This window comes from Macrobrachium nipponense, chromosome 4 (assembly GCF_015104395.2).
Source record: "Macrobrachium nipponense isolate FS-2020 chromosome 4, ASM1510439v2, whole genome shotgun sequence".
NCBI lineage: Eukaryota > Metazoa > Arthropoda > Malacostraca > Decapoda > Palaemonidae > Macrobrachium > Macrobrachium nipponense.
Genome location: NC_061100.1, coordinates 33,700,490 through 33,716,216, shown reverse-complemented (window position 1 = coordinate 33,716,216; position 15,727 = coordinate 33,700,490). Strand labels below are relative to the sequence as shown.

The 15,727-nt window shown below is 36.5% G+C and overlaps 1 protein-coding gene across 1 annotated transcript in view; it reads left to right on the top strand.

The window, feature by feature from the left end:
* LOC135210848 (uncharacterized) overlaps window positions 1-15,727 on the top strand; it is a 494,197-nt gene that overhangs the window by 342,948 nt on the left and 135,522 nt on the right. The window lies entirely within an intron of this gene.

Genomic DNA, 15,727 nt, shown 5'->3' with positions numbered 1-15,727 from the left:
TTCCCTCATCAGCTCGAACGGTCATTATCCGTAATAATGAAAAGCAATCTTACCAATTATCGTCAGCTTTAACAAGAATTATAGGTGATTAGACATGGATTCTGGAACTACAGATGCTCTCTTCTTCACTTTCTTCATCGTCTTATCCGAGCGAAAACTGTTCGTTTCCTTCGTGATTGAATTTATCTTCGGGTTCTCCACTTTAACGAGTTTCGGTTGGTTTCCTCGGTGTGACTGTATATCACTGGCTGATGGATTGCCTATGAACAATTCTTTCACCAAATTGGTTCGCGTTTTTGGAAGACGCGCTTGCGCACAAGCACACCAAGTGTAGTGTAGCCTCATAGTTACACGCGTTCACCTTGCTTTTACGTTCTTGTGTGTTATCTTTCCGAGACGATTATTTTTTTATAAGATCTTTAACTTTTTATGCCGCTTTTTTCCCATGAAACTAATGTACATTGGAAGCTTTTCACCTGATTCTTCCCCAGCTGTCGACGCTGACTCGAATAGATGAGTCACATAACTGTTTTACAAGGACCGGTAAAGTTTTCTTCTGGAAAACTGTAGGTCTCTTTGTTCCCATGGAATTGTTCGGTTAGTGTAAGTTGGATCTCTCTCTCTCTCTCTCTCTCTCTCTCTCTCTCTCTCTCTCTCTCTCTCTTCCCATCCTTCCTATCTCTCTCCCTCACCATCCTTCTCTCTCTCTCTCTCTCTCTCTCTCTCTCTCTCTCTCTCTCTCTCTCCATTAGGAATACGATTAGTATCAGCCAATTAATTCATATTTATCCTCATTGCTGTTAGGAATACCTCCGCTGTTGTCATTGACGTTACTGAAAGGACATTCACATAACAACTTGGCAGGTAAGCTTCATTAGGGGAAGAGACGTCATGCAAAGCATGTTAATTAAAAGCTTCCTAACGTCGCTCAACAACAAATCTTTGGCGAAAATATTTGCAATAGTTGGAGCGCGGTGCCTAGATAGAGCCCCTTTATCGGAAATAGCCCCTAGTCATGTGACCCGGTCTCACTAATTTTGCTTGATTTAAGAATCTTTTTCGTATTTCGTATTTTTTTAGCTTATTAATTCGTTTGTGAAAATAAGCAATGGCAGAATGAGTGTCCTGATTTATTATTATCCCTTTATCGGAAATTGCTCTTAGTGATGACCCAGTCTCACGAATTTTGTTTATTTTAAGAAATTTTTTTTTTATATTAATTCGTTAATAGAAATAATTCGTGGAATAATAAGCATCGTTATTATTATTATTATTATTATTTTTTTTTTTGCTCTATCACAGTCCTCCAATTCGACTGGGTGGTATTTATAGTGTGGGGTTCCGGGTTGCATCCTGCCTCCTTAGGAGTCCATCACTCTTCTTACTATGTGTGCCGTTTCTAGGATCACACTCTTCTGCATGAGCCCTGGAGCTACTTCAGCCTCTAGTTTTTCTAGATTCCTTTTCAGGGATCTTGGGATCGTGCCTAGTGCTCCTATGATTATGGGTACGATTTCCACTGGCATATCCCATATCCTTCTTATTTCTATTTTCAGATCTTGATATTCCTAATCCAATTTTTTACTCCTCTTTCTCCTTCAACTCTGGTGTCCCATGGTATTGCGACATCAATGAGTGATACTTTCTTCTTGACCTTGTCAATCAACGTCACGTCTGGTCTGTTTGCCACGTATCCCCACCCTATCCGTTCTGATACCATAGTCCCAGAGGATCTTTGTGCCTGATCGTTTTCTATCACTCCTTCAGGTTGGTGCTCGTACACTTATTACTGCAAGGTAGCTGATGTTTCTTGCACAGGCTCCAGTGGAGGCTTTTTTGCTACTGAATCATGCCTCTTTTTGTACTGGTTCTGTGCAAGTGCCGGGCATTCACTTGCTATGTGGTTTATGGTTTCACTTTTCGTATTGCACTTCCTACATATGGGAGAAATGTTATTTCCGTCTATCGTACTTTGAACATATCTGGTTCTTAGGGCCTGATCTGTGCCGCTGTTATCATTCCTTCAGTTTCCTTCTTTAGCTCTCCCCTCTGTAGCCACTGCCATGTGTCATCGCTGGCTAGTTCTTTAGTCTGTCTCATGTATTGTCCGTGCATTGGTTTGTTGTGCCAGTCCTCTGCTTTCTGTTCTGTCTTTCTCCTGTCTCTGTATATTTCTGGGTCTTCGTCTGCTTTTATTAGTCCTTCTTCCATGCACTCTTTAGCCACTCGTCTTCAACTGGTTTTCAGATATTGCCAGTGCTCTGTTTTCGATGTTGACGCAGTCCTCTATACTTAGTAGTCCTCTCCCTCCTTCCTTTCGTGTTATGTATAGTCTGTCTGTATTTGCTCTTGGGTGTAGTGCTTTGTGTATTGTCATATGTTTCCTGGTTTTTCTGATCTATGCTGCGGAGTTCTGCCTTCGTCCATTCCACTATTCCTGCGCTGTATCTGATTACTAAATTATTATTATTATTATTATTATTATTATTATTATTATTATTATTATTATGAAATATCTCCTAGTAATGAACTGGTCTCATTTGCTTAATTTAAGAATAATTTTTTTTTATTTGGTCTTGTGTGAGCTTATTAATTCGTTTATAAAAATAAGTAATGGAAGAATGAATGTCTTCAAGATTATTATTATTATTTTATTATTATTATTATTATTATTATTATTATTATTATTATTATTATTATTATTATTATTATTCAGAAGATGAACCCTATTATATGGAACAAGACCAAAAGGGCCAATGAAATTACAGAAGACAATAGGAAAGACAGAAAGACAAGTGATTGAAAGCCAAGATAAATGAACAAATTGATAAACAAGTAGATAACGATGTTAATAAGATAGTAAACGTACCGGGAGATTTATGTTAAAGTAGTAGTGATGCAAGCGTCGAGGGCACTTATGAGGTAATAATAATAATAATAATAATAATAATAATAATAATAATAATAATAATTTAATAATAATAATAATAATAAGTTTCTTTGCCAGCATTCTGGAGCTATGCTATATAGTTTCCCGAGTATTATATAAGTGGGGGACATAATCCCATCATTGTTCAGCTCAGGACGTCGACATTCAGCGGCGGGCAGACGTTCTCTTTTTAATTACACCGGAATATAATTAAATTTCTTCTTCATCTCTACCAGCATCTTTTCATCAAAATTCTTGAAATGTCGGCGAACTACGTCGCGTTTATTGCCTTCAGTTTAAATTCTTTTCGGTGAACGATCTCAAAATCGTGATGACATGTCGTAAGCCTAAAGAAAAAAAGAAAAAATAAGGTAAATGTAATTAGCCATTGATTTGGGTTTGCGGTTACTGAGAATTAGTCCGAATTTATTTCCATCGGTGGCTTACCAGGTTGTAAACGCCCGGCTCCATTTTGCCAACATAAACACGAAAACACGCGGGGCAATAAGGAAATGATAGAATTGGGGTTCGTTTGGGGGACCAAAAAAAAAAAAAAATGCCGAAGGTTTTAAAACCATCCGGTCGCGTTTTATCAAAAAGAAAATAAATAAAAAGTAGCACACTGGTTTGGCAGTTAATGAGAAAGCTCTCGACTCCATAAATGAACAGTTTTAATTAACATACAACCACACGGACGCCAAACAACCCCAAAATGTGCGTGTGTATGTGGCAGTGAACTTACAAAGCCTCGACTGTGTGTGCGTTTGTGTGTGTGTGTGTGTATGCGTGTGCGTTTGTGTGTGTGTAGGGGGGTGGGGTGGGGGGAAGGGAACGTCCATCACGTAGAGGCTGTAAAATAAAACCGGCAAAGATTCGCACATTCGCGCAGTTTTCCCATTAGCTTGACGACGCGAAATTACATGCATGGGCGTGCTTCCGGGAAAGCAAGAAAGCAGGGTCTTTCGGCATATAGTGTATACATAGCTTTCGTTAAAGCATCGCGCTTTGAGGAAAGCATCGTGTACTCTTGAAAGTACCCTCTGTGTCTTCAACAATGCATTGTTTTCGAACGAAAGCTGCGTGCTTTCAAAAGGCTTAACCCTTTCGTAAGAGCTGTATGCTTTTCAGGAAAGATTCTTTTATTAGGAAAGCATCGTGCTTTCCACAGCTCTCTCCTGAGCATCATTTATAGTGTAGGGGTTCTCTCTCTCTCTCTCTCTCTCTCTCTCTCTCTCTCTCTCTCCTCTCTCTGTAGATATATAATCATTAGCTTGAGTTTCCCCTCTTTGCATAGTCATTCCGAAGTCGGACATATTTTGGAGGGAATGTATGAGGATTCGCGGGGGTCTGTTTGGAAGAGAGTGGAGATAGTTGCAGTAGGAATAGGACCTGGATTAGGAATGGTAGTGCATATATATATACAGTATATGTTTTCGGGCTGTGTTTATGTTATAGTGCACCGGAATTGAATAGTCAGTGTGGCGGAAAATTCTCTCTCTCTCTCTCTCTCTCTCTCTCTCTCTCTCTCTCTCTCTCTCTCTCTCTCTCTTCCCCCTGGATAATGTGTCTCCAGAATTCATTGCTTAGAAATTGGTACCCAAGGACCTTTGAAATTTGATTAAGGCGAAGTTTGTATAAAAAGACGTTGCGTTATATCGCCTAAAAAGAGAATATAAATTCTCTCGCAATATTTGATAAACTGGAAACCTCAGGCGTTTTAACCTTATAAAGCGGACTTCATAATCATGAATAAATTGATTGATAGAATACCAGGGAGGCGAACAAGGTAATAGTACATTGGGCGTGCTGTAAACCACCAACAATATGATCTTGTTAAGGATTAATCAAATATGTGATGAATTACCAATATTTGTTGGGCATAATAATGTGTTGTGATGAAACAAACATGAGAAGACCCTAGTAAATCCACGTTTATTGTGATAGCAAATAATTTTAACTCGTATCTCGGAATAACTTTTGAATTCCTGAGACACAGGAAGTAATTGTAAATTGAAAGAAGTCAGGGCGAGAAGGATGTTTTTGTCTTCTTTTGTTATTTGTCAATTTCTTGTTATTTTTTTTTTTTCTATTTTGTTATTTCCCACCGGAGTAACTCGCGTTTTGTTCGTCAGCTGATTCTGTAAGTTTTGCTCTTTTGTTATTTCCCGTAAGTGAGAATTTCTCGCGTAATATGAAGATAATGTTTTTTTTTTTTCACTTTATCTCCTGCAAAAAGAAAAAAAATCTCCCGGTTTTTCTTTTGAGTTTCTGTAAAGAAAATATCCCTTACAATATTCGCCCTCTTCATGTTATTTCATATTAAAATGTTCTTCCTGTTACATGAACTTGGGAATGTTTTCCTATCTTGCTTTTGCTTTCAATAAACATTTACTACCAACGAAAACTCTTTTTTAAGTGACGCAGGACACCAAGTTCCTCGAAATATATTCAAATATATTTCGCTATGCATGAAAAATGTATAACCTCTTATGCATCGCCAAAAAGGTAATCGGCTTTTTCCATTTTTTCACGGCGATGAATATATTAAAATGCCGGCCCGATATATTCGTCCCTTATATCAAAATTATATTCCATGAATCCCTGATGGAATTGTCCAGTGTTTTTGCCGCGGTCGCAGTAGCTGCCATTATTTATTAATAATCGGTATTGTAGAGTTCAGCTGTATGCATTTTGTAATGTATATACCCCTCTTTCATGTTATATGCATATATGTACACTTCATCTTATTGCATTTTGTAATGTACACCACTCTTTCATGTTATATGCATATACAGTATACAAACACACAATATGTAAATATATATATATATGTATATATATATATATATATATATATATATATATATGTATATATATATACTAGGTGTTACCTTTCCGATTTCCAGCTGTTTTTTTTCAGCGGGTGAAGTTGCTAGCCTTATGCGTTTCATCATCCTAGCTTCTCCCAACACAGTCGACTAACTACCATGTACAAAATTCAGTGCTTAGATCGACAGAGGATATTGTTTTGTATACCTGTAAAACGCAGAAATTATTATATATGTGTTTGGTTTTATAATTTAGACTTTATTTTTCCTCTGGAAACACATCATCATTACTAAAAGGTAATATAAGTTTTATTATATTCAGCAGCTTACGTTTTTCCATTGAATTTGTTTGCAGAACTGAGTTATTTGCTTTAACGGTATGAAATAGTAATAATGAATTAATGTGTTATTTGTATTCCTCGAATAAATTAAAATGTTCAAGTTATTATTGGCACCATTCTCTTTTGTTTAATCATTATTTTTAAACAATCTCCTCTCTTCGTTTTGCATATAATTATAATTCATGCTTGTTTTCTTTTTCTCCACAGGTATGTGCATGCCAGATATAGCTGTGTAACGTGATATTAAATTCCATCCTGTAAGTATTCCGGTAATTAAATGTATGAGTTGTAGCAGGATCTGTAGTGAGTAGTCAACAGTGATGCTTTATACAAGCAATGCATTCGCGCTTGCTTTCATGCAACTATCGGAAATAGTTTTGAAACCTCCGTCGTGTATTTGTAGGCCAATATTTGGAGTTATTTTGAAAACCTCGCCATGTTTGTAGCTACGGCGGAATTTTAAATATTGACGTGAAGATTGTAAGATTTGATTGCCTAGTTACTACCATTATTATTATACTATTCTGAGATCCCGCAATGTGATGGATACGTCTACGCCCCAAACTGTACTGCTGCCGTGGTAATATTTTCGATATGCTGAAAGAGGAAAGTCAGATTAAAGCAAAATATTGTGACAATAAAAGAAGATTTTCAGATTTGATTGCATAGTTACCACTGCTATTATTATCATTAATATTGATCAGAGACCTCACAGTGTGATCAATAGGTCTACAACCAAACTCTCTACTGCAGCCGTCGTAATATTTGCATCTTACTGAAAGGAGAAAATGAGATTAAAGGAAATCGCACAAATAGAAGCAGTGTATGAGGATAACCGTAACGTGAAAGTAAGATATTGAGGCAACTGTTCCGCATTGCCGAACTTGGTACACTATACCAAGGCAGTATTCGAGTATTGCCTTCTGAATAGACAGGTAACGAGCCGGGGGGAATATTACATGGCCCGCCTGCAGGATTTAACTGGAACAAATCCCTCGTTGAATTTATAATTGGGAGTGAAATGATAAAAAAAAACATAAATAGTCAAACGTTCACTTAGTCATTCAAACAGTAATATCTACTTCAGCTCGTCAAACACAGTCATTGTTACTCTATAGATCCTGGTACAGCAAAGCTCAGAAATTGAGATTTGTAGTTACATTGTTCCTATCTGGTGTTATGCAAATTGGGGTGACACCAGCGTACGATTCTACGCGTATGTTCTCTTCATTCGTGATTACTCTTTGATTGGAGGGTTAAGCGTCAATCACGTGCAATGCATATGTAAGTAAGAGAAGGAAAATGGAAGTAGTTATATATGTATATACATAACAATACATATATACATATATATGCATTATGCTACAAATGTCCTTTAATATCCAATTCGCTCTGCCTCGGAATTGATATATTTTCATATATGTTAGCCGAAGGGGACTCTTATCATTATTATTATTTTTTTCTTCTCGAACCCACGAGAGGAGGAAATTATTATCTACTAAAAAAATCCCTTTCGGTTAACATATATGAAAATATATTAATTCTGAGGCAGAGCGAATAGGATATTAAAGGGTGTTTGTAGCTTAATGCATGTATATGAATCCCGGTGATGTGATAAAAATTTAAAATTCATACTTATATATATGTATGTGTATGTATATCTTCATATTTTCGAGCGGTAACCGAGCGGTCATTTCTTTCTGGGTTACATATACGACTACTTGTAATCCAAGAACTGACAGAGAACATTGCATTGCATTAATTCATTGTGTAGACATACTGCATGCAATGGCACTTCGAGTAATCCAGGTTTAAATCCTGGCGTGGAGGAAGTTTATATATGTTAATACCATTCTCGAATTGGGTCATCTGCTTTCAAAGGAAATTCACTCCGATAAAATGAGGGAGTCATTTACTACTTCAGTCTCTGACGATATTGTTCAGATGAATCCTTTTTAACAGTACGAAAAAGTTAAACGAATTTTTTGTAGGCGTTTATTAATTCATTCTCTCTCTCTCTCTCTCTCTCCTCTCTCTCTCTCTCTCTCTCAGTTCAGTAGGGAGAAACAGTCAATGCAATGAGAATTGTTTCTGCCTGAATAGAAGCATGGTAATAACATTGATGCTAATGTGCATAGAGAGAGAGAGAGAGAGAGAGAGAGAGAGAGAGAGAGAGAGGAAACAATTAAAACAGAAGCCTCGATTCATCAAGGCAGGGGAGGGAGAATAAGGAGAAGACTGATGAGAAGCGGAGGAACGTCGGAAGGGAACTCTCATCACGAGAAGGAAAGGAATAATAATAGGGAGAGAGGGGGAATATGGAATACGCAAATGCTCTCGAATGAGAACCTGGATTAGAGAGAGAGAGAGAGAGAGAGAGAGAGAGAGAGAGAGAGAGAGAGAGAGGGATAGGATTGGATACTTAAGCTCATCAGAGAACCCCATGAGTCAGCAGAAGCAGCGTAATTGCTTTTCAACTAACTGCTATGACTACTATTAATATTACCGCCACAGCCACTACTACTTTTGACGTTTGAATTGTCGTGCTGCTTTTGTTCTTTTTTTTTTTCCTGCGAAAAATTTGCAGACTTTGCGTAAAAGCTTTTATCCATTGAAGCTTTTATCTCGTTCGTATTTTCAATTTATATGCCTCCATTCTGTGGTTGCGTGAATGCATCCTAAAGGTAATGACTGTTTCAGTTTAGTTTTGGTGCAGATCATAAAATTTCACCGAAGTGCGTCATTTTACGTATGATGATATCATTTCAGCCAAAGTATATTATGCAAAGTCGAACTGAGAAGCACTATCAGGTTACTCCACCTGGAGGCTTGGGTACGTGTAATGCTGCCCCGCGCTAAAATAACAAAGTGAAAAGGAGATCGAACTTGGAAATATGCGATGTAATTCTCTCGATTCCTTTTTCTGCAACGCTTGGATAGAAAGATTATTGAAAGAATTCCTCCGTGCATGGCTCGCCTGCAGTTTAGCATTACCAGGTGTGCGCAGTGCATTTGATCTCGTCAGATTGACGTCAAGTTTTTTGCTCACCGATAAATTAAGGGCTTGAGCTGGTTACCGTTGCTTCTATCTTCCGAGACCTGCAAAAACTAACCTCTTGAAATTGCAAGCGAAATAAAAAAAAAGTATCGGTCATTTCACTTTTACTTATGCGCAACTCCGAGTATTTTTAGTAAGTTAGGTTGAAAGGCGTAAGATATAATTGAGCTGTAAACGGTTTGAATGACATGTCCGAGATATATGCCAGGTGAGGTCATGGGGGCCATACTGTTTCTGTAAATGGTTGAGAGACCTTGGCTGGTGAAACACCCCAAAGAGAACTGGACCACTATAAGAGAGGATAGTTATAATAATAATGATAATATATTGGAAGGAGACCCTCTTTCAAACAAGTCTTATTGAAAGATATTGCTGCAACAGCTTTGCTTTCAACTTGGTAAACTCCTCTTAATAAGGAGAAGACTTTTTACAAGTTAAATGCAGCTGATGCGCAATATCTTTCAGTAATAATAATAATAATAATAATAATATAAATAATAAAAATAATAATAATGTAATAATAATAATAATAATAATAATAACTAAATAAAAAATAAATTTTCTATTTATATTTATTAATTATGATTTTATTTATTTTTAAATAAATAAACTGATGCAGCAATATCTTTCGTAATATAATAATAATAATAAATAATAATAAAATAATAATAATAATAATAATAATAATGATAATAATAATAATTAATAATAATAATATATATTTTTTTTATATTTATTATTTTTATTATTTTTTATTTTTAAAATAAATAAACTCTTTCTGTATTTCCTAATAGCTTCCGTTACTTCTTTCCAATGAACACCATCTTCTGAATATAATAATAATAATATAGTAGTATAGTATAGTATATTTGTTTGTCCTTATTTGTTACAAATTCATAGTATAAACAGAAAATTCGCCGAAGCAATTTAATGCTTATATGGCGATAACATAAGGCAAGTTTACTGGTTTTTCATAAAAGTTATACAGACTTACAAGCTAAAACAGAGACATAAAAATACATGGGTCGAGCCTATTTTGACAAAGGGTCATAATACTAAGTAAGATATAATACTAAGTAAGCCATTAAAATACAAAAGAAGGCAAGTCCAGCTTGCAACACAAAAAGCATTCATACAAATGCCAATAAAATAACACACACGTCCAGCTTGTGTTCCAAGGAATAAAAAATACCTGGGTAACTAAAAGGAGTCTTTAAAAAGCAACAGTTCAACACCCTTAAAATACCTACTGTTGTGCAAGTAACAGTTTTTTGTAATTTCTGAGAGAAACATAAAAGGAATCTTCTAAAAGCTTTCTGTCAAGTTCATTGTTAAGCCCAATCAGCTGATAGTGGAGGAATCTCCTTTCAACCCCTCCGTACGATGATAGGTGTATGATAACCACGGCCCTAGTAGCATATTCATGGGAACTCAAGTTGGGGCGTAACAAAAGATCATAAAAGTAAGGCAGCTCACCCATAAGCAGTTTCTTCTCAACGAACTTGAAAATAAGCTTAGTTTATACAGGCTACTTATGTTTAGTATTTGCAAACGTGTATATAAGTTTCCGATGTGCCCATCACCGGTCTTCCATCCTCATATCTGACTCCCAGAATTATTCTTAACAAGTTGTTGACACGTACCTTCAATCTCTTAAGCACAGTAACAGGTGCCGAGCCCCATATTAAGAGGTGGTTATTCAAGTAGGGGAGCACTAGAGCATAATATAGTTTAAGCAATATGTCAGTCGGCACGAAATCACGAGTACTAATAATTGCTCCAGTTATACGGCTGACATTAAGTGAGACATTGTTAATGTGTTTTGTATATGTCAAGGTATTAGTGATAGTCAAGCCTAGGTATTTGAAGTCCGTTACCCATTCAATAATGCCACCAGCAAAGATAGGGCGGGAAGTTCTTGGGGAGACCTGGTCAGGACAAACATCAACTTACTCTTACTAGTATTAGGAGTTAGCATATTTGCTTTTAAGTATACCTCAAGTTCATTAAACAAATTCCTAACTTTATTCATAAGCTCGGTGAATGAATGGGATACCAACAGAAAAGCAGCATCATCCGCAAATAAAAATTGTTTCGGCCTGCACTGCATTAGGTAGGTCATTTATAAATATATTAAAACAAAGAGGACCAAGTATAGACCCTTGAGGCACACCACATGTAATCACTTTAACATCAGAATCAACACCATTTACGCTTACAAACTGCCTTCTGTTAGCAAAGTATGATCTTAGGTATAGATGAAACTTGGCCACGAAACCCATAATGCTGTAGTTTATCCCAAAAGTATTTTGTGTGACACAGTGTCAAATGCCTTTCTCAAGTCAAGGAAGAAGCAGACACAGAAACTCTTCTCTTGATAAGCCTTTGTTGCAATAGAGAGAAATTTAATAATGGCCTGTGTAGTACTTCTATTCTTGCGGAAGCCATATTGAGAATTATTAAGAATAGAGTACTTTTCAATGAAGCTGTTCATTCTGTCTAGAGTTAACCTTTCAAAGATTTTTGAAGCCACGGGTAAAACTGATATGGGCCTATAATTATCAATAATACTTTCTAATCCAGACTTATATACAGGAGTAACTCTTGCAACCTTATGTCGACTAGGAAATTCAGGCTGCATGGAGGATATTATAGAGCATTGCATAATGGGAAGCAAATACATTACAGCTATCCTTCAATATTAACGGCGTTATGTCACAAATTTTATTGCCTTTATTTTTTAAACTTCTGATAACGTGTGCCACCTCTACATGATCAGTCGGCCTTAAGTAACACGTTGTCATTATTGGAGGGGTATGGTAGGTAGTTACAAGCAGTGGTTCTAAATTACCCACAAGGGAGGCAGCAGCATTTATAAAAAAATTATTGACATAGTTGACCAAATCCAAACCAGTCAAAATCCCATCAGGTGTCTGGATATATTCCAGGCTGGCAGCTTTTTTAGTTTTTATAAGACTATTAATAATTAACCACAGTTTCGAAGTATCATTTCCAGCATCTTTAAATTTACTATAATAGTATACTCGTTTGGCCAGTCTAATTGCTTTTGTTAGCATATTTCTATATTGAGTATAGGCCAACTTCTCAATCTTACCTTTCAAGTACAATTTAATATAACCTGGACTTTTTAGCAATACAAGATTTCAGAATAGGTGTCATCCATGGAGCTGGCTCGATCAGTTTTGGGTAAGGATTTTTAAGAGGGAATGAGCTCTCATAAAGTTTAAAAACACCAGCAAAGTAAGATTCATACACAGTATCAAAACTACCACCACGAACAACAAACTCACGAGGATTAAAATTAGACACAAGAAACCTAAAAGTCGTCAAGCTCCTCTTGCTAAACGATCTCCTCACCTGAGCAACCCTGCCTATAAGTTGGTTAGCAAAAAGGCTTAAATGAAGCCATAACAATAAAATGGTCTGTAAGATCATAAGGGATAACGTAAGTGTTATTCACATTATCAATATTAATAATCCAAATATGGTCCTAATAGGCTGAACCTTGTTAAACACTATCGATGTTTATTTTGGTGGGTATTGAACCAATGGCGTAAAGCCAATTTCAAACATACCATTAATAAAATTATCAATATATCCAAATTTACCCATATTAAGCAGATTGATATTATAATCACCGCATGCTAGCTTCACTTTCTTGTACTTAGCAAGTTAAATCTCTCAAGAAGGATAAGTAATTAGAGACAAACGCATTGTTATTCTCAGGGGTAGGAAGTAGGGGGAGGGTGGTAGAGAGCAGAGCAGACAACGTCAACACTGTTTTAAAGTTGAGTTACAACTGTTAAGACCTCGAAGAGGTCATTTACAAACGAGAAATTTTCTAAAATTTTCGCCTGTATGCCATATTTTATAAATATCTTCACTCCTCCACCATAATGGTTTCGATATATATCATGAGAGTAAAATCCAGGAATTACATAATTTACGTCTATATCAAGGAGATAACCCAAACAAGTTTCAGTAAAGATTACACATGAAACAGGGTAACAGGTTAGCAAAATGTGACACAAAATGCATAAAATTCTTTTTTACAACTTCGTATGTTCAAGAGTAATATATTAAAACCTGTAACAGTTACCATATTAGATATTAACTCACAGTCAAGATAATTACACAAGGGAGGAGAATAATTATCCAGATCTAGCGTCAGTATAGGGTAATCACCGTTTTTAAAAATCAATAGAAGCCATCATTGATTACAATACAGTACTTACACAGCAACACCGGGTGTTTCAGCATTAACATTCAAATTATCCACAGCATTCATAACTGGCATTTCTTGTTGGTCTATATCTCGCAGTTCAGTTAGGGTTGAGACCCTGCGGACCCGGTCATTGTTAACGAACCTGACATGAGTAATGCCATCCAGAGTAAATACAGATTTTTTTTTATCTTAGCTGGAAATTGCTTTTTTAACTGCCTCAAGTTATAGAATATTACCGTGGTTAGATTTTGTTAAATATTCAGTTACATAAAAAATCAACAGGCCTAGCGCGTCTGGCCTGTTTTAATAAGAGATGTTTATTCACTGCGTTACCACAACTAACTCTCAATAACTTTCTGTTGCGATCAAAGAAACTAACTTGTATACAGTTAATATCAATTAGGACACCATCCTCTCCACAAATGTACTTACAGACTTCTCCTTTCAAGACATGAAAATTAACGCGAGAATCAGTCGTCGCTGCCGTGACCAAACCACCAACTGCTGGCCCCTTACATATCAAAATTTCCGAATTTTGTTGCTGCTCTAATTTTTCTCAATTTTTTGGTTAACTGAGGCCAGTGTAACTTCTTCGGGAGAGGCGACACCATGCTCCTGGCTATCGTGAATCACAGTAGCACCAGACATCGTCACTGTATCAAGTTTGCTTGAAATGCACTCCAGATAATTTAGCAGTTTCTTATTTTGCTCATGCAATCCTCGCAGACAGTTAATGATATCTCCATAAGGAAAAGCACCACAGTTGGCCAACGGATTTGGTGCAGGGGAAGCAGGAGATGACAACGAGCCCCTACCCTTAGCACCGGCGGTACGCCCCTTACTCCTGGTAGTCTGGGCAGGTGATCGTGTGGCTCCCAAAGACAAATCTGATCTTGCTGCCACTGGTAATTCAGGAGGCACAAAATTGATGAGGGCGTCCAGCAAACCCCCTAACTTTTGCTGATCATTACGCAGACCATCAAGCGCCAACGGATCCAGGACACCATCCATACCAAAAAATTATTGGAACCAGTGTAACAAGGCAGAGCAGGTGTAGGCACGTCCGCCCTCTACGGAGTCTAGGCTAATAATAATAATAATAATAATAATAATAATAATAATAATAATAATAATAATAATAATAATAATAATAATAATAATGGAGATGGTGGACTGTACTTAGATGATCATACCACAGCACAGGTTCGACTATTACCCTTTTATGAATCTTAGAACGTAGAGTTCGACTCTATATTTAGATATTCCTGAAGTTATTCACCAGAAAAACTCCACAACAGTCTGGCCACCAGATGAATTTCCTATTTGGAATTACCGCTTTCTTTCGTGCTTGCTTGCTACGTGCTCGGATCTTTCTTGTGAACTCTTTAATAGGTTGGAAATAAAATGTGACATTTATATCTATCCACTTTTTCTGGCTCTTATATCTCTCCACTTTTTCTGTCCAGTTAGCTGAGATGTTTCCGCTCAATCCCTAATGATAATTGAATTGGCTTCATGGAAGACCAACGTTCTTGATTGGTAATCTTTCAGTGTTGTACCCGACTCAAAAAGTATCTCAGTGTATGATTGTAAAGTCGTACTTTAATTTATTTTCTTCTTCTTTACGTTTTTTCTTGGGCAGCCCTAGGTCTGTTCTTTTGGTAAGCATCCTGATTTGTATCGCCCTTGATACTGATTAGGGGAAACGTTTTGATTATATATATATATATATATATATATATGTGTGTGTGTGTGTGTGTGTGTGTGTGTGTGTGTGTGTGTGTACGAAATTGTAATAGCCGCAAACCCCCTCTTAACTTTTCATTTTTTTTTTTTTTATACGCTTGTCACTACAAAGCCTTGAGCTCCAACTCCAAAGAAATTTGAAGAAATCATGATGTCCGGTAGCGGGAAACGAACCTGCGATACCATGTGTGTGTATATATATATACACACACACATATATATATATATATATATATATATATATGTATATATATATATATATATATATATATATATATATATATATATATATATATATATATATATATATATATATATATATATATATATATATATACGGACATAAAGAGGAGAGAAATAAAGTGAGCTCTTCCCTTTCGTTCATGAACATTACTTTGTCTCGTTCAGGAAAGCAATTCAACAGCGCGCAATGTAACTCAGAACGAAGTTGACAGAGACATCAACGTACCTGACATAACTTCAGCAAACTGGAAGTTCATTATATGTGAACCCTTTGACGGAGATACTGAAGTAGCAACTCAAGCTCACATAGTATAGTATGTAGTCTCCCGACGCCTG